We start from the raw sequence: 19,915 nt of genomic DNA on the forward strand, positions 1-19,915 counted from the left end.
AGTCAAGATGCTGATGATTGTCAGGGTGAGTATGGTGATTAGTACAGTCTGCTTCTAGTCTTTTCCAGGTGCCATTTGATAAATCATTACACATTGAGAGCCGGTTCACACAGGGGCAACTCAGATCCGACTTCAGGTTGCCCCTAGTCACCTCAGGTCGGACAACATGTAAAAATCAATGTAAGTGAATGAGAGCCATCTTAATGCACACTACTGAAGTCGCTCCGATTTCAGAAAAGGTTCCTGTACTGCTTCAATCCGACTTGTAGGCGACTGGTATCCGTTGATTTGAATGGAGGTCGCCTACAAGTCGGATCTCCGTCTATACGGAAGCGACTCTCACGGAATTATCAGCTCGGAAGGGGGAACTCCACGCCAAATTTATGAAAAAAAATTGGCGTGGGTTCCCCCTCCGAGAGCATACCAGGTCCTTAGGTCTGGTATGGATTCTAAGGGGAACCCCCTACGCCGAAAAAACGGCGTGGGGGTCCCCCCCAGATCCATACCAGACCCTTATCCGAGCATGCTGGCCGGCCAGGAAAGGGGGTGGGGACGAGCGAGCACCCCCCCCTCCTGAGCCGTACCAAGCCGCGTGCCCTCAACATGGGGGGGTGCCTTGGGGAAGGGGGGGCCGCCCGGACCTCACCGGACTCCTCCGCTATCTTCTGCTAGCTCTTTTGCTAGCGGAGGAACCCGGCTTTCTTCTTCACCGCCACTCTCTTCTTCCGACTTCGTGGGTCTTGTCCCTCTCTTCGGTTCTTCTTACCGGGCCACCTCGCCATCCTCTGGGACTGTGACATCATAATGGGCTGGGACATCATCCGGTGATGTCCCTATATAAGTCGCCGCGCGCTGCGTGCCTGCCATTGTGAGCGGAGGGAGCGACGAGGCAACATCTGAAGAGAAGAAGAGAAGAACAGAAGACGGCGACAGCGGCAACAGAAGACCGGGCCACCGCCTGTAAAAGAGCTAGAAGAAGGAGCGGTGGCCCGGCAAGAAGAACCGAAGAGGGGGACAAGACCCCCGAAGTCGGAAGAAGAGGGCAGCGGTGAAGAAGAAAGCCGGGCTCCTCCGCTAGCAAAAGAGCTAGCAGAAGATAGCGGAGGAATCCGGCGAGAAGACCCCCGAAGACGGACAGAAGACCCCCGGAGCTGTGAAATAAACTATTTTAACCCTTGTGTGTTGTGTTTTTTTTACTTTTTTTCACAGGTGAATGGGTAGGGGTACATTGTACCCCATACTCATTAACATAGGGTGGGGAGGCGGTATCCGGGGGCCCCTTATTAAAGGGGGCTCCCGGATTCCGATAAGCCCCCGCCCACAGACCCCGACAACCAACGGCCAGGGTTGTCGGGAAGAGGCCCTTGTCCTCATCAACATGGGGACAAGGTGCTTTGGGGTGGAGGGCCACGCGGCCCCCCTTCCCCAAGGCACCCCTCATGTTGAGGGCACGCGGCCTGGTACGTTTAGGAGGGGGGCGCTCGCTCGTCCCTACCCCCTTTCCTGGCCTTGCCGGGCCTCCGCTCCTTCTTCCAGCTATTTTACTAGCGGTGGCCCGGTCTTCTGTCACCGCTTTCACTGCTACCTTCTCTTCTTTTATTCTCTTCTTCTCTTCTTCTTCCTTGAGATGTTGACTCGAAGCTCTCTCTGGCCACAATGACAGGGACGTGTTGCGCGACGACTTATATAGGGACAATGGGCGTTGTCACTGGGTGATGTTTCCACCCCTTATGATGTCCCAGTCCCCAGAGGGAGCGTTGATTCAACATCTCAAGGAAGAAGAAGAGAAGAGGAGAAGAAAAGAAGAGAAGGCGGTGGCGACAGCTGCGACAGAAGACCGGGCCACCGCAAGTAAAAGAGCTGGAAGAAGGAGCGGAGGCCCGAAAAGAAGAACCGAAGAGGGGGACAAGACTCCCAAAGTCGGAAGGAGAGGCGGCGGCGACAGAAGACCGGGCCACCGCTAGTAAAAGAGCTGGAAGAAGAAAGCGGAGGCCCAACAAGAAGAACCGAATTGGGGGCAAGCCCCCGAAGAGGGGGACAAGATGCCCGAAGTTGGAAGATGACCCCGGGCGGCGACGAAGAAGAAAGCCGGGCTCCTCCGCTAGTAGGGGGCTCCCGGATTCCGATAAGCCCCCCGCCCGCAGACCCCGACAACCAATGGCCAGGGTTGTATGGAAGAGGCCCTTGTCCTCATCAACATGGGGACAAGGTGCTTTGAGGTGGCGGGCACAGACTGTAGCACACTGGCTGGTCAGAAAGGGGGGTAAACCATCCGGAGGTCAAGTGGTTAACATTCACAGGAGATGTTTGTCCTAATGTGTTTTTTTTTTGTTTTTTTTTGTTTTTTTGAGGTAATGTAGTGTGTGTAATGTTCATTTTCATATGTGATGTGTTCGGTTGGCTTGCTTAAAGTGATACTAAAGGCAAAAAATTTTTGTGCTAACATTAAAAAAAAAAAAGGTTATGCTTACCTGCTCTGTGCAATGATTTTGCACAGAGTGGTTCCTTACTTCCTCTTTTCTGGTTTGTATATGGCTACAGCTGCTGTCAGAGTCTCTTGGAAATCCAGGAAGAGAGGAGAGTGATGCTGCAGCTGGTACAGCACTGGTTTGGTGACCGGAGTCAGATAAGTGTTTAGGGCACGGGGGAGTGGGGGTAGGATAGGTTGTGGGAAGATTTTTACTTAAGGCTGGTTTCACACGAGTGGTCAGATAAGGTCTGCCTGTCAGTTTTTCAGGTGCACCTAATCGGACCAGCTATTGTTTTCTATGGAGCGGCAGATGTCAGCGGACATGTATTTGCTGACACATGTCGGCATCTGATTCGATCCTGTCTGCCAAAAACAGACAGATCCGGCGGATCAGATCAGATGATAGTCCGCTGGAAATGGACAGGCGGTTCATTTCCATCCAACCTCCCCATAGAGAACAGCAGGGCTGCGTCCGTGACCACTCTGAATAGCGGAGCAGACATGGACCTGTCATCCACCTGCTCAGCGGGGTTCAGCGGAGAGATGTGCATTGCGAGGTCCGCCTCGTGTGAAAGGGGCCTTGAGATAGAAAATGCATTAAGTTATAAACTACTTTGTTTTAAGAGCCACTTTAAATGCAGGTGTTTGTTAACTTGTTTTGAACACCAATACTGTAGTTAAAGTTATACTAAACACACACAAACTGTTTAATTTACAATATCTCTTCTCTTTCTGTATACTGTATGGATGATGACACTAATTATTTTAATAATAAAAAATAAATCAAAGTGCCTTCTTTACAGATATACAGCTGTCACATGACCCAGCTCTTCCTGTCTGCAGGGAAACATAAGTAAGAGGCACTTCTAGTATTCTGCTGCTGTTCACATGTTAAAAAAAAGCTTTAGAATATAGAGTAAAAACAATGAATATCAATAATTTGTTTTATGTTTCAATATTTTTATTGAGAAATATCAATAAAAAGATATAGTGTTCCACAATGTTAGCATAGCTCCACTGGGGGAACTTCACATAGAGACTCAAAATCGACAAAATTGTGATTTTCACCAGTCTTAAGCCTGATTTCCCTGCGAAGATCGTCCCTGGGAAGTGGGCGTGACATTGAGAACCCTTGAAAAAAAAAAAAAGCAAAATGAAGTTAAAATATACAGTTATTAAATATTACATAGTGACCATAAAAGAGGTTGCATCACCGGAATTCAGTCATGGGGGGTCCTGTCTCAGGGGGTCTAGGAACCTAATCAGCCTGAGAGGGGACCTATGGGCCCAGTTGGAAACCCATTCCAAGCAGAATTTCAAATTGAGCTAAAAGACTGGAAAAAAAGGAGTGGAAGGCTGAAGTAAGAGGAAGGGAAAGGTATAGGATTAATTAGAAAGTAAAGAGCCAGGTCTGTAGAAGGAGAGAAAGAGCGGAAGTGGAGAGGGGTAGGAAGAGAACGCCTATGTGGAAATCCAGCACTTTGCTAGTGCAAAAAAGAGAGGAGAGGGTATAGAGGTTATAGAGTCTCCTATATATCGAGCCCATGGTTTTTTCTAGCTTTCAATAAACTGTTTTAAATAATCATACAAATCATCATACAAACATGTATTTGAAATCAAATCTTTATGATTTTTTGGCAATACCATGGTGTGGGTGAATTTTGGGCAATCGCAGGCTTTGGCACAACCCTCTAGCCTATGTCTATTATTTATACAGTGTGTCACAAACGTGAGTACCTTACATTTTTGTAAATATTTTATTATATCTTTTCATGTGACTACAGTGAAGAAATTACACTTTGCTACAATGTAGAGTAGTGAGTGTACAGCTTGTATAACAGTGTAAATTTGCTGTCCCTTTAAAATAATTCAACACACAGCCGTTAATGTCTAAACCACTGGCAACAAAACCCCTAAGTGTAAATGTCCAAATTGGGCTCAAAGTGTCAATATTTTGTGTGGCCACCATTATTTTCCAGCACTGCCTTAACCCTCTTTGCCATGGAGTTCACCAGATCTTCACAGGTTGACACTGGAGTCCTCTTCCACTCCTCTATGATAACATCATGGAGCTGGTGGATGTTAGAGACCTTGCGCTCCTCCATCTTCCATTTGAGGATGCCCCACAGATGCTCAATAGGGTTTAGGTCTGGAGACATGCTTGGCCAGTCTATCATCTTTACCCTCTGTTTCTTTAGCAAGGCAGTGGTCGTCTTGAAGATGTGTTTTGGGTCGTTACCATGTTGCCCAGTCTCCGAAAGGAGGGAAATCATGCTCTGCTTCAGTGTCACAGTACATGTTGGCATTCATGGTTCCCTCAATGAACTGTAGCTTCCCAGTTCCAGCAGCACTCATGCAGCCCCAGACGATGACACTTTCACCATCATGCTTGACCGTAGGCAAGACACACTTGTCTTTGTACTCCTCACCCGGTTGCCGCCCCACAAGCTATTAAGATACATACTTTTATCTCCGTCTCACCATCTTCCCACAGGACATGGTTCTAGTAATCCATGTCCTTGGTCTGATTGTCTTCAGCAAACTGTTTGCAGGCTTTCTTGTGCATCATCTTTAAAATCAATTTGATGCAGTGTGCGGCATATGGTCTGAGCACTGACAGGCTGACCCCCACCCCTTCAACCTCTACAGCAATGCTGGCAGCACTCATACATCTATTTCCCAAAGACAACCTCTGACTATGACGCTGAGCACGTGCACTCAACTACTTTGGTCGACCTTGGGAGGCTTGTTCTGAGTGGAACCTGTCCTGTTAAAATGCCGTATGGTCTTGACCACTGTGCTGCAGCTCAGTTTCAGGGTCTTGGCAATCTTCTTATAGCTTAGGCCATCTTTATGTAGAGCAACACTTCTTTTTTTCAGATCCTCAAAAAGTTCTTTGCCATGAGGTGCCATGTTGCACTTCCAGTTACTAGTTTGAGTGAGAGTGATCACACCAAATTTTACACATCTGCTCACCATTCACACCTGAGACCTTGTAACACTAACGAGTCACATGACACCAGGGAGGGAAAATGGCTAATTGGGCCCAATTGGTACATTTTTACTTGGCATGGCAAAGAGGGTTAAGGCAGTGCTGGAAAATAATGGTGGCCACACAAAATATTGACACTTTGAGCCCAATTTGAACATTTACACTTAGGGGTTTTGTTGCCAGCGGTTTAGACATTAATGGCTGTATGTTGAGTTATTTTGATGGGACAGCAAATTTACACTGTTATACAAGCTGTACACTCACTACTTTAAATTGTAGCAAAGTGTAATTTCTTCAGTGTTCACATGAAAAGATAGAATAAAATATTTACAAAAATGTGAGGGATGTACTCACTTTTGTGAGATACTGTATTTGCTTAGAATAAGAGGGAGGTGGCACCCCCATCAATCTACATGTATTATATAAACTCCACTGTGTATACACCCACATGTTTGACTCTATATTCACATGGGCTGCTCAAATATGATAAGGGAAGAAATGTCCAGCAATACACTGAAAACTAAGCATATGTACTAGCTGCCAACACTGTTCTGCAGATGGGCATGATAGAGGAACAGTGAAAGGCAGGATCAAACAGGTGTGTTGCAGAAAACAGAAAACAAACCCCATAACAACTGAGCGAGAATAGTCAGCAAGTAATACAGCATTTATTGATCATTTCTAATAATGTGGGTTTAATGACAGTTTAATTACTAAACTCTGACATTGATTCTATTTATGTAGGTCAGGGAGAAGAACAATGGACTAAAGAACCTATTCCAGATTCCCATTTATCAGTTAGATGATAATCCTGAGATCTCTTCCAGTAGGACATGTAAGCACTTAACTCAGGAAAAGAATGAAAGTACCCAGCTGTCTAATAACCAAAGATCATGAATTAATATACTTTTTGCAGGAAATATTTTTTTAACATGCATCATTTCTAAAGTTGAATATGCATACACTCTCTTGTTCTGCTTATTAAAAATAAAACATAAGATGCGATGAGTACTGTTCAACCTTCTACAAAAGAGTCTTGTACTAAAAATATTAATAAAAGATATCACATAATTAAAAATGAATTAGTAATTTAATCTTCTGTAAGTAGCTTTTCCATTAAGTATTTTTTGAACAAAGCTTAATTGTATTAATTTTACTTTTATTATGTAATTTAACTTCACCAGAGAACTTTTAAGCTCAGCAGAGGACTCTAGTTTGAATAAAAATTGACAGGAATTTCAAGTAGACCTATGTAATAATACCTCTCAAAATATTCCTTTGTAAGATGAATAGACTCTTCAATGGCAGTGTAATACATGTAGCATATATATATAATGTATTTGGTGTATATAGTTTGCTTGTCAACATTAGTGAATCAGTTTATGGATTGAGCAAATTATTATTTTTTAATGTATTTTTTTTTTTTACAGATTTTATTCCATTAACATGCATATAGATTTGTCTGATCTATGGAGAATCATGTAAATGTGCTTGTATATCCAGGTAAACAAAAAACTTTTCCAGATCTGCATAATTTACTCATCTATATTTGCTTTTCAGGAACTACAGTCTGCAAAATAAAAAGTAGGTATTGTTAGCATGCTGTTTATACAGTCAAAAGTGCAAAAAACATTCTCATATATTATACTGTGATTAGTAGCTCTCCCGCTACGTGGAGGTGAATAATGCCTGTATAATGTAATGTTCTTCCTAGTGGACTACATGGTTATGATGTAATTTCCTGTTTAATTTGAATGTTGCTTTCCAATAAAGCAAGAAGGGCCTGACCATGTGCCCAGAACAATCTTGACTGGCAAGAATCATATATGTAACAGTTTTCAAACATGCATTAAGACTTATAGAGCTAATTTACTAAAGAGGTATGGTGTGTTCACTTTGCAAAATCTATTTTCACATTGCAAGGGAATTTTCACTTAACTTTGGGAATGTGGTGAAAGTTCAATTGAAAATATGAAACAGTAACCTTTGTGAGAACAGTGATAGTCCTCTTTTTATTTCCCTTAAGCTAAGATTATCTGGTTTATCCTTGAGTGGCTGTGATAAGTTAGTGATTCCATGGAGGTGTGTTGGGCTGCATTGCATCTGAGAGTTACTTCCACAAGTACCTGTTTGACCCTTGCTTTAAAGGAATCTGCACACTTAACCTTTGTAATGAGGGTCACAGTTTTAAGGTGAAAGTACACCCTTAGGGGGTCAATGGAGGTTTCTTATCAGCAAATGCACATCAGTACTATTTCACAAGAATTTGGACTGTTTTTGTATTTATCCTTGTTTTCACAAAGTTTGCTCTTTTATATTTTCTTCTTTTTATTATTTTTTTCTGACATAAATTGTTTGATCACTGCTTGTTTATTAGTCTCGCACATATTTATGTCAAAATTTATAAGGTCAATATATCAATAAACTGCGCTTAGTGTCAACAAACAAATAAATAAAAAAACTTAAGTTACCATTCCGCCTATGCTTAAAAACAGCAGCACTCACAGATATTTGAATACCCTATTCCAAAATAACATATATATATATATATATATATATATATATATATATATATATATATATATATATAGAAAACATGTTTCACTGTCCACAATTAAACCTTAATTATCAGTATGACCAATAAAGTTCCAAAGTATTCATGTAAAAAAGTTCACTTTTATGAAATAAAATCTTGAAATCTTTTCAACACATCCTGTGCTATAGGTTAAACAATGCTCCAAGTAAGTCTCCGCCGATATCACCACCACTGCACACAGAAGGGTGCTGGCCCTGTATGTCTCATGAATTCTAATCTGAAGAAAATCTGGATAGGTATGATTAAGCACTGTAGATGATGTGAAACGTGTTAGCTATACCTCTCATTTGTATGTTGTGGGTTGTCGTTTGCTTCATGGATGATTAAAGGTGATTTTATGGAGGTGCAGCCATCCAGACTTTCTTCATATTGGACATCCAGTGCTCAGACCACCATCCAACGTGTCCCCTTACCAGAACATGAGACCTCATTACAAAGGAAAGCTTTATCTAATCTCAGGCAGGATGACTAGCTCTCTCCCTTGTAATGGTAATGACCACACACCATAGCAAACCTCCTTATGCTGGTCACAAGCAGGATGGATGGCTCTCTCGTCAATATACTGAAATACGCATGACAAGACAGTGTAAGGTCTCAGATGCAGAGAGGAACAGAGAAAACCAAGTAGTGTTGCATTTTCCTACTCCAATGTTTCTTAAAAGCACAAATGATGGGGGGCGTGACCGGAAGTCGATGGGAGCGGACGTGTTGTGCCAGAGCTCCGACACAGCCGCCGCTTCATCCGCCAGCATCGGGACGATTTGAGCGGGGAGAGAGCCCTGGTCTCTCCCCGCTAAGTGCTAGAGCCCTCCCGTTCCATCCCGGGAGGTTTTTGAGGTTTTTCTCGGCCGATCGAGCCCCGTCCGGGCTCGCGGCCTACTTCGCCCGCCGGACCGCCGCCACCATCTTGGGGCCTACCCTTGCCCTGGACCTCCACGCCATCCCGGGGTCCCTGCGGGGAGGCTGAAGTCCCTCTGCGGCCATCGAGGATTGCGGTGACCGGCGGGGGTGACCTGGACCGTCCCTGAAGGTTCCGGCCGTGCTGAGGCCTACTGCGGAGCCTTTTCCACACGAGGCCGGCCGCCATCTTTAGGCCTCGGGCCTACTCGACCTAACTGCCTAAGCGGAGGTGCTAGTGACTGCCGTGGAGAGGGGCTACATTTACCCTCGCCCCCCATCTGCCGTGCAACCTGCCAAGGGTCCCTGGAGAAATCTGTGCTGCTCTCCCACTGTGCTAGCCTTCACCTGGACTCAAAGATACAAGAAGCAGTGCTCTGCCATCTTCTCAGGTACCTTTCTACTACCACCCCCCTCCATCATCACCCCCCCCCTGTGCCCCTGCCCCCCCCACGTACTCCTGGGCTGTCTGTTGTGCCCCCACCTCACTCCCCCCCGAAGCTACCCACATCTCCCTGGCCCCCCCCTTCCAATCCTGTGCCCACTGATACGAGCCTATTGACTGCCAGAACATGTAAGCACCCCTTTGTTATGACTGCCATGTAATTTTGGGGACATGCCCCCACCTCCGCCTTCCTGAGGCTCCCTCTCAGCAATTTTCAGTTTTACTACCTCCGGGAGCCACATCCTCACTCCCTCAGCCCGACCGTGCACCCCATGGGGAAGATAGGAGATCAAAGAAAGTCCTACGCTTCTGTGCTTCTCCCCCAAACCTCATCCACCATGGACCGTTATCTACATAAGTCCATCCCCTCCTCCCAAATGGTGGGGGACCCTGCATTAGACCCTCCAGCTCGCCATGAACCTGATTTGAACTGTCCGGATGCTCCCTCACCCATTTTTGACCAGAGGTCTCCTACTTTGCTGACGGCTGATGTCCTGGATGCTAAGCTCCAATCCCTGCTGAAAGCTATCACTCACTCCATTACTCAGGAAATTGGGAAACTGGCCAAAGAGCTGAGGGGTGAGATTGACCAACTGGGCGGCCGCACGGACACCCTAGAGACTAAGTTTGATGAACTGGTCCAATATGTTCAAGTGTTAGAAGACGATAACGCCGCTGTTAAACACTCTGTTTCTCAACTCCAAACACATCAAGAAGACCTCGAGAATCGTGAACGCAGGCAGAACCTGCGCATTAGAGGCATTCCTGAAGCGGTGGAAGACAGGGATCTCCGTTCTTATCTTCTCAGCCTGTTTAATGTGGTGGCCCCCCGAATTCCAGATATTGATTGGCGACTAGACAGGGCCCATAGATCGCTGGCGCCTAAACCCCCTGCAGGTGCTAACCCAAGAGACGTGGTGGTTTGGTTCCACTACTTTGACAGTAAAGAAGCACTCACACTTGCCACTCGTAACCAACCTAAGCTGGACTTTAAAGGTGCCAAAATCCAAATCTTCAATGATCTCTCACCAATCACCTTGGCACGACGAAGAAATCTGCGTCCCTTGACACTTCATCTTCAGACCCACAAGGTTCCCTACAGATGGGGCTTCCCCTTTCGCCTCTCAGTGACTCGAGAAGGCGCTCAGTTCTCTCTTCATGACCTACATGAAAGCGACGCCTTTCTGCGTAGCCTTGGACTCCCCCCTCTCCCAGACGAAGAACCTACTCCACTTCCCTCTACACCTCGGCCGTCAGCTCTTCCTGCCCGGATATGGACCCCAGTTCGACCAAAGCCTTCTAGATCCAACCTTACCCCTCAACGGAGACCTTCCTTCAAACCCCCGACTTGAGGGACACTGCATCGGAACAAGTCTGAGCTTACCTAACCCCCTAGATGGGGCCTTGTTAGATTCTCCATGGTGCAGTTTTTTGTTATTATGCCATGGCGGGTCCCCAGCACTTATTCCCCGACACTCATGGGGTGCACTGTTTATTGTTTAATGCTCTTCTTTTTACTGTTTGCAGCTTCAGTACATTGCTTTTTGTCTGTGATGTTATTATACATTCTGTTGCTACGTTTACTTTTGATAGGTGGCTGAATTGATTTTTCCAGCTATGGAAGGCATGGGGTGGCTTATGGGCTCCTCACCCCCCTTACACTAGGTGGTCCTCGTGACCCCTGTTTTGGTCCTGGGCTCGGACCCGGGCTTCCTGGAGGTCATGTTCCTCCGGGTTTCTCTACGGATGTCGTTTTTATTTTCAGTTTTTCTTTATTTTTTCCTTTTTTGTGGCTACTGCCCATGCAGTCTCCACTTAGGCTGCTTTTTTTTGTTGTTTTTTTCTCTTAACGTTTTTAGTTTTTGTCTACAGCCTTTTTCCGGTGATTCACAGACCCTTGTGACACCGTTTATCTGTACACGAGTTTCTTCTGGGAAGTTCTTTTTTGTCAGGCCTCGGTCTCCTTTGGTTTCCTTGGTGACCGACTGCCACAATTTGCTAGATACATGTCAATGTCGATATTATTGTCGCACCACTATCTACCAAGCTGTCAGGCTCTCCCCTTTTCTCTCCCCTGGTTTCTTCTTCTCCTTTTGCCTTCTCCTCCCTACTACCTGGGACTCAACTCCCATTGACGGTTCTATGCTTCTCTCTCTGCTTTTTCACCTATTCCCTTTGATATGTCGTTGAAGTTTTTTACCTGTAATGTGAAAGGTTTAAACTCTGTTCGGAAAAGGTGGTTGGCTCTGAAAGAGTTTAAGGCTTCTAAAGCGGACGTGATACTGATCCAGGAGACACACTTCCGTCCTGGGGGTTCCCTTAAATTTGCCAGCAAAGCATTTCCGACCTCTTTTCTGGCTTCAGATCCATCTGGCAAGGCGGGCGTGGCGATCCTGATTGGCCGCTCCTGCCCGTTGCGAATTCAATCTTCTTACCTGGACCCCCAGGGCAGATTTATTATTCTGGATTGCATGTTTCAGTCTCAACCTGTCACGATCCTGAATGTATATGCCCCCAATTCTGGTCAAGTTCGCTTTCTCAATGCTGTTTTTGTTATGTTAGATAAGTATGCACACCCTTTCACAGTGATTGGTGGAGATTTTAATATGGTTATGTCCCCAGGTAAAGACAGACATGTTTTGTTCCCCACTAAAACCCCTTCCAATGTGGACGCCCTCTCCAAATCGTTCCGCAGACTTATTAGGGCCCGACGTTTACTGGATATATGGCGCATTAAACACCCTACTCAGAAACACTATACTTTCTACTCCCACCCCCACAAACTCTTCTCTAGGTTAGATCACTTTTTCATCTCCACACCCCTCTTGACAAATGCTATATCCTCTGAAATGAATCCTGTCCCATGGTCGGATCATTCCTCTGTCCATTTAGAACTCTCCCTATCCTCGGCCTTCCCCCGCTCATGTCACTGGCGGCTAAATGAGACCCTCCTACGTAACCCTGAGACTACACCTTAACTGACCACATGCCTTAACGAGTATTTTGAGCTTAACATTGGCTTCGTCTCTGAGCCCTCGACACTGTGGGAGGCGCATAAACCTGTATTCAGGGGGCACTGTATTGCCATAAGCTCTCGACTTAAAAAGGACGCCATACACCAAAGAGCCTTGGCTCTTCTCAAACTTCGCAAAGCTGAGGACCGTTTGTTCTCCTCTCCCACGGTGTCAGGGCTTCGGACTGTTGTCTACCTACGCAACCTCCTTAGATCGCTTGATATGCAGAAGATAGACAAATCCCTCCTATGGTCAAAACAGAAGTTTTACGAGTGCTCTAACTCTAACAGTACTTCGGACTGTTGTCTACCTACGCAACCTCCTTAGATCGCTTGATATGCAGAAGATAGACAAATCCCTCCTATGGTCAAAACAGAAGTTTTACGAGTACTCTAACAAACCCCACCGGATACTAGTAAACAAACTTAAACCTCGACCTTTCCAAGCCTATCCTGACTCCCTTAAGCAACCCGACGGCTCCTCCACCTACTGTCCTCTCACTATGTCTAAGACGTTTGGTAACTTCTACCATAAGCTGTATAATTGTCTACTCGCTGACGATCAATACACTTTCACCCAGGAGAAGTTTAACTCCTTCGTGGAATCATTGCCCCTCCCCCAACTTTCCCCTGACCACCTCCCGTCTTTAAACTCTCCCATCTCCCCTGAGGAACTAGCTGCGGTTGTGGAGCATCTTCCCACCCAAAAAGCTCCTGGCCCTGATGGCCTACCTTACTCCTACTACAAGACTTTCCTTCCATTGCTGAGTCCACACCTCCTTTCCCTATTCTCCTCCTTATTGAAAGGCACCATTCCTGATCCCCAGTTTCTTCATGCTCACGTATCTGTGATCCCGAAACCAGATAAAGACCCCTCCCTCCCAGACAATTACAGGCCTATCGCGCTGTTAAATTCCGATTACAAAATCTTCACCAAAATATTGGCAATCAGGCTGTCCCGTTTGCTACCGCAACTTATTCATAAAGACCAAGTCGGTTTTGTACTGGCTAGGCATGCGGGAGACAATACTAGACGTACTATAGATTTGATTGACTTACTAAACAAAACGAACCGTCCAGCCCTTATATTGAGCCTTGATGCTCAGAAGGCATTCGATCGACTCAGCTGGCCATTTATGTTTGCCACGCTCTCTCACTTTGGTATTGCAGGCCCCTTCGTTGCCGCCTTGAGGGCACTGTACTCCAGGCCCTCTTCGCAAGTCCAACTCTCCTCCTACCTATCGCCATCCTTCTCCCTTAGTAATGGCACGAGGCAGGGCTGTCCATTATCCCCCTTGCTCTTTATTCTCTGTTTGGAACCCCTGGTAGCGGCTATCCGTACTCACCCTGATATCCGTGGGGTGCAACTACGCCAAGCAGAGTATAAATTGTCTCTATATGCTGACGATATTCTACTGACTTTAACCAGACCCCTTACCTCCCTTCCCTCCCTACATGCTCTCCTACACCAATTTAGCTTGATCTCTGGATATAAAATTAACACTACCAAGACAGAAGCTCTACCTATCCTTATTCCCCCCGCGGATCTTGCCTCTCTGCAGCGCAATTTCGCTTACCGTTGGTGTACGGCCTCCCTCAAATACCTAGGGGTTAATCTTACCTCTTCCTACTCCAGCCTGTATCATGCTAATTTCCCACCACTCTTTCGGGACATCGACCGACTCTTGCGACAATGGGACTTGTATTCCATTTCCCTCTTGGGTCGCATCAATGTCCTGAAGATGTCCATTATGCCACGACTTTTATACCTATTCGAAACACTGCCGATCCCCATTCCCATGTCCCAACTCAAAGCGACTCAGAGGTCCTTCCTCAACTTTATCTGGCGCTACAAGGCCCACAGGATAGCCAGTTCCGTAGTGTTCACCCCTAGAGCTAGGGGGGGGACTGGGGGCCCCAGACCTCCTTAAATATTATTATGCTACACATCTAAAACCGGTTATAGTATGGTCCCATAGAATGTCATCCAGTGTATAGTCTGACATTGAAATGAGCATTACCACCCCGGTCCACCCCTGCTCTCTGATTTGGGCGGAACTGGAAACCTCCGTACATCAACTTAGGAACCTTTCTCTTAATCCCATGCTATTTACACTTTCTATTTGGAAGAAATGTGCCCAACGTTTCTCCCTGGCCTCCCCATGTTCGCCACTATTGAACGTACTGTTCAACCCTGACATCCCGGACAGCCTGTCTTACACACGCATGCTCCCTTGGACGCGTGCGGGCGTTTTCCAACTTCGTAATTTGGTACATCCACTTACACATTCGCTCCTATCCTTCGCTGACATTCAACGTAAATTCCAGGTCCCCAAGGGTTTGTTCTATTCCTATCTTCAAATCAGACATTACTTTAGCTCCAAGAACCCAACTCTAACCTTGAATAACCCTACCCCTTTTGAACTGCTCTGTTCCCAAGGTCCGAACCAAACGAGACTCATCTCTGAGATCTATAAGTATTTGCAGGCCTCTCCCTCTTTCTCCGGCCCAGGTCACCTCTATATGCGTAAATGGTCTCGGCTTCTTGGCCAGCCCATTTCCACCCCCCAGTGGCTGAAGATTTGGGAGTCTGCCTCTAAATCGTCTCGCTGTGTAGAACAGAAAGAGACAATATATAAAATCCTAATGTTTTGGTACAGAACCCCACAGCTTCTACATAAACATGATCCTCGGGCTTCTCCACTTTGCTGGAGATGTCGGAAGGCTATTGGATCCTTCTTTCACATTTTCTGGGAATGTTCGCTCATCAAACCTTTCTGGTCCTCGGTCCATGTATATTTGCAGGAACTGTCCGACACCATCCTTCCTCTAACCCCAATCCACTTTTTGTTAGGCCTACCCTTTCCTGATCTGCCTGCTAATGTTCAGAAACTCTTAGGCTATATTCTATTGACAGCGAGACGGGCCATACCGATCAGATGGCTGTCGCAGTCCCCACCAACACTCCCACAGATTTTGCAAACACTGGAACAGATCCGCAGGATGGAGCACCTTACCGCTGTTATTCATGATACTTTGCCTAGGTTTTCCCGAGTTTGGGATTTATGGGACCATTCCCACCTTAACCCGGGACTCCCTACAACCCCCCCCCTGAAGTTTATTTGATGTCTTTCTTTACCCCCCCCCCCTCGCCAGTATATGTTCTTCCCCCGGGGATGCCTCGGTCTAGTATAGGCTTCTCCCCGGACAGAGCATACTCCAGATCCAGTGGTTGGCTATGCCTTCTTGCAGACATGTAGCTATCTGGCCTACCCATCCATTGGACTCTCTCCTGCGCCCCCCCTCGTAACTCTTCCCCCCCCCCCGTTCCCCACGTTGCTAAATGCATTACTGTTTTGACTGAGCCTGTGCCTTGATATTGCCTGACCAATATACCACTGTGTTTATTTTCTGTTTATTGTCTGCTTGTTTTTCTTTTCTTGCTCTTTGGCCTACGGCCTGTAACATTGCTGACACTGACAATCATTTGTTGTTATACTTCCCTCTGTAATTCCTCTCTGAAAATTTTCAATAAAAATACAATTGATAAAAAAAAAAAAAAGCACAAATGATGTATACTCCCAATGTGGAAATGTAATAGACAGCTCACAGCAACACGGCTGCTCATTCACTCGTGACATCACTCCTTGACTCCGCCCTTTCATGCATTTTGTCTCACAAGATGTCTTCAGAGGGAGCTCAGTTTGCTTAACAGATCTCAGTGATGCTGTGTTGCATTTCTAGTGATGCTAATATCCAGGTTGCTGTCATGTTACATTACCAGCGATGCTATTTTACAGATGGAAGTCAGTTTAAAAATGGATGCTGTGTTACCTTGCCAATGATCCAGCACTTTGATGGTGAGATGTTACTTGATCTTTGGCATGTTACTTTACAAGCAATGTCACGTTACAAGAATTAAGCCATGTTATGTTACTAGTGATATCACGGTACCAGACTGCTACTGTTTCTTAACTCTCTACACACTGCAATACACTTGTACATATATTGTATTTAGCATACTTTTGCATAAAAACAGGGATTCTTGTTTTTCCTTACATATTCATTCTGATGCCTCTCTGGCCAATCTCTAAACAACTGTGCAAAATGGCAAATATTTACTTGCTTATATCATACTTTAATGTAAATATATGGGCAATATTGGACAGACAGACACAGTTGGAAGAGAATTTATCACCATTGGTGTTGGGAGAACAATGCGGCCCGAGCATGAGTTCTGGCCGAACATGTTCACCCATTCAACAGTCTATACCTGGCACATGTCCTCAATTTGGTGGTGCAAGGTTTCTTAAATAGGTAAGATATATATATATATATATATATATTTCCACTGAAACTGCCCTACCAAAACTCACCAATGACCTACCATCTGCTAAAACCAACAGCCACTATTCCATACTCATACTTTTAGACCTCTCTGCTGCTTTTGACACAGTTGACCATCTGCTCCTCCTCAGCAAATTACACTCCCTTGGCCCCCGCAATTCTGCTTTATCCTGGTTCTCCTCACACCTATCTCAGTGCACTTTCAGTGTCACAACTCCATCTCCTCCGCTCCCCTTCCTCTTTCTGTTGGGGTACCCCAAGGTTCCGTCCTTGGGCCCCTCCTATTATCACTCTATACCTCTTCCCTGGGCCAGCTGATAACCTTCTATGGTTTCCAATAACACCTCTATGCCGACGACACCCTGATCTGTCTCTCCACTCCTCAACTCACCCCCTCGATCTCCTCACAGATCTCAAACTTACTGAATGACATATCAGTATGGATGTCACACCACTTCCTCAAACTTAATATTTCTAAAACTGAGCTTGTTATATTTCCTCCTTCACAATCCCCCCTATGACTTCTCCATTAATATCAACAACACAGCCATTGATTCCACAACATTTTTGGATTTGGATTTTTAAGGGTTTTCAAAGATAATGGCCATTTAGAGAAGGATTTATATGTTAAGCCTACTGACCGCAACCAGTTAATACATTCACGTTTTCACCCTAATACAGTGTTCCGCTTTATCCTTTGAAGTCAGATGCCTAGAGTGGGCAGGGTAATTAGTGAACCTGCACTAAGAGAACAGCATTTTTTGTACAAAAATTGAGAGATAGGGGTTGGAATTGGGGTTAGTGAGTCAGAAAAGGATAAAGCAAGACTTTTAGATACAAGCAATATAGATTTACGGAAAGGTAAAAGATAAATAGGGGCACTTCATGCATTTTTTTTGTCACAATTTCCCCAGTTCTCAGACAAATTTATTGCAATAATTATTGCAATTTAACCATACCCACAATTGTTCAGCCATGTGCTATGCATGCCACACTATTTCTTTACTCATGACTGGCCAGGGCATTTTGTTTTCATATGCTGAATGCCTGCCACTTGTTTTCAAAAACTGTGATCAATTGTTTCAAGACATGATTTTGTAGGTGTGGCCACAAAAGGGCCATGGGTGTGGTTAATGCTAGGCATGGTACAGTGGGGATCGAAAGTTTGGGCACCCCAGGTAAAAATGTGTATTAATGTGCATAACGAATTCAAGGAAAGATGGAAAAATCTCCAAATGGCATCAAATTACAGATTAGAAATTCTTATAATATGTCAAAAAAAGTCAGATTTTATTTCCATCATTTACACTTTTAAAATTACAGAAAACAAAAAAATGGCGTCTGCAAAAGTTTGGGCACCCTGGAGAATTTATAGCATGCACTGCCCCCTTTGCAAAGCTGAGACCTGCCAGTGTCATGGATTGTTCTCAATCATTGTCTGGGAAGACCAGGTGATGTCAATCTCAAAGGTTTTAAATGGCCAGACTCATCTAACCTTGCCCCAACAATCAGCACCATGGGTTCTTCTAAGCAGTTGTCTAGAAAACTGAAACTGAAAATAGTTGACGCTCACAAAGCTGGAGAAGGCTATAAGAAGATAGCAAAGCATTTTCAGATGTCAATATCCTCTGTTCGGAATGTAATTAAGAAATGGCAGTCATCAGGAACAGTGGAAGTTAAGGCAAGATCTGGAAGACCAAGAAAAATATCAGACAGAACAGCTCGCAGGATTGTGAGAAAAGCAATTCAAAACCCATGTTTGACTGCACGATCCCTCCAGAAAGTTCTGGCAGACAATGAAGTTGTGGTACACTATTCCACTATAAAGAGATACTTGTATAAATATGGTCTTCATGGAAGAGTCATCAGAAGAAAACCTCTTCTATGTCCTCACCACAAAAATCAGCGTTTGAACTTTGCAAATGAACATATAGACAAGCCTGAGACATTTTGGAAACAAGTTCTGTGGACCGATGAGGTTAAAATATAGCTTTTTGGCCGGAATGAGCAAAGGTACGTTTGGAGAAGAAAGGGCACAGAATTTAATGTAAAGAATCTCTGTCCAACTGTTAAGCATGGGAGTGGATCAATCATGCGTTGGGGTTGTATTGCAGCCAATGGCACAGGGAACATTTCACAAGTAGAAGGAAAAATGGATTCAATAAAATTTCATCAAATTTTGGATGGTAACTTGATGCCATCTGTGAAAAAGCTGAAGTTAAAGAGAGGATGGCTTCCACAAATGGATAATGATCCTAAACACACCTCAAAATCCATGGGGGATTACATCAAGAGGCATAAACTGAAGGTTTTGCCATGGTCTTCACAATCTCCTGACCTCAACATTATTAAAAATCTATGGATAGACCTTAAAAGAGCAGTGCGTGACAGATACCCCAGAAATCCCAAAGAACTGGAACACTTTTGTAAGGAAGAATGGACAAAGATACCTCAAACAAGAATTGAAAGACTCTTGACTGGCTACAAAAAGCATTTACAAAACTGTGATACTTGCCAAATGGGGCAGTACAAGATATTAACTCTGCAAGGTGCCCAAACTTTTTCAGACATCTTTTTTTGTTTTCTGTCATTTTGAAAGTGTAAATGATGGAAATAAAATCTAACTTTTTTGACATATTATAAGAATGTCTAATCTGTAATTTGATGCCATTTGGAGATTTTTCCATCTTTCCTTGGCTTCGTTATGCACATTAATACACATTTTTACCTGGGGTGCCCAAACTTTCGATCCCCACTGTAAGTGAAGTGTCCCCAGATTTAATTTTGAATATTTAGTAACCTTACTTTTAAAATTTTAGTATTAATGATACTGTAAGCGAACCTGGTCAACCAATTCTGTTCTGTGAACCTTTGTGCACTACATATGTAAAGCTAAAGCTTCTTCCCAGAATATGAGCTACTTTGGTGAACAATTTCTTGGGTTCTTATTGGGACCTATTTATTATTTAGTTGAAAAGTGTGCAACAATAGACCCTCCAAAATGACCAACCAATAACGTTAAGGGGGGGATTATATCCACTGACCACAAATGTAAGGATTATTCTTCTCACTGCTCATGATGTCAATGAACTGTGAGCTATAGCTACAGTATAATAAATATTATCAGGTTTTCCCTGATACACAGACAAAGCAGG

This window comes from Lithobates pipiens, unplaced genomic scaffold (genome assembly GCF_037356315.1).
Source record: "Lithobates pipiens isolate NorthernLeopardFrog02 unplaced genomic scaffold, aLitPip1_a1.2 Scaffold_8, whole genome shotgun sequence".
Lineage (NCBI taxonomy): Eukaryota > Metazoa > Chordata > Amphibia > Anura > Ranidae > Lithobates > Lithobates pipiens.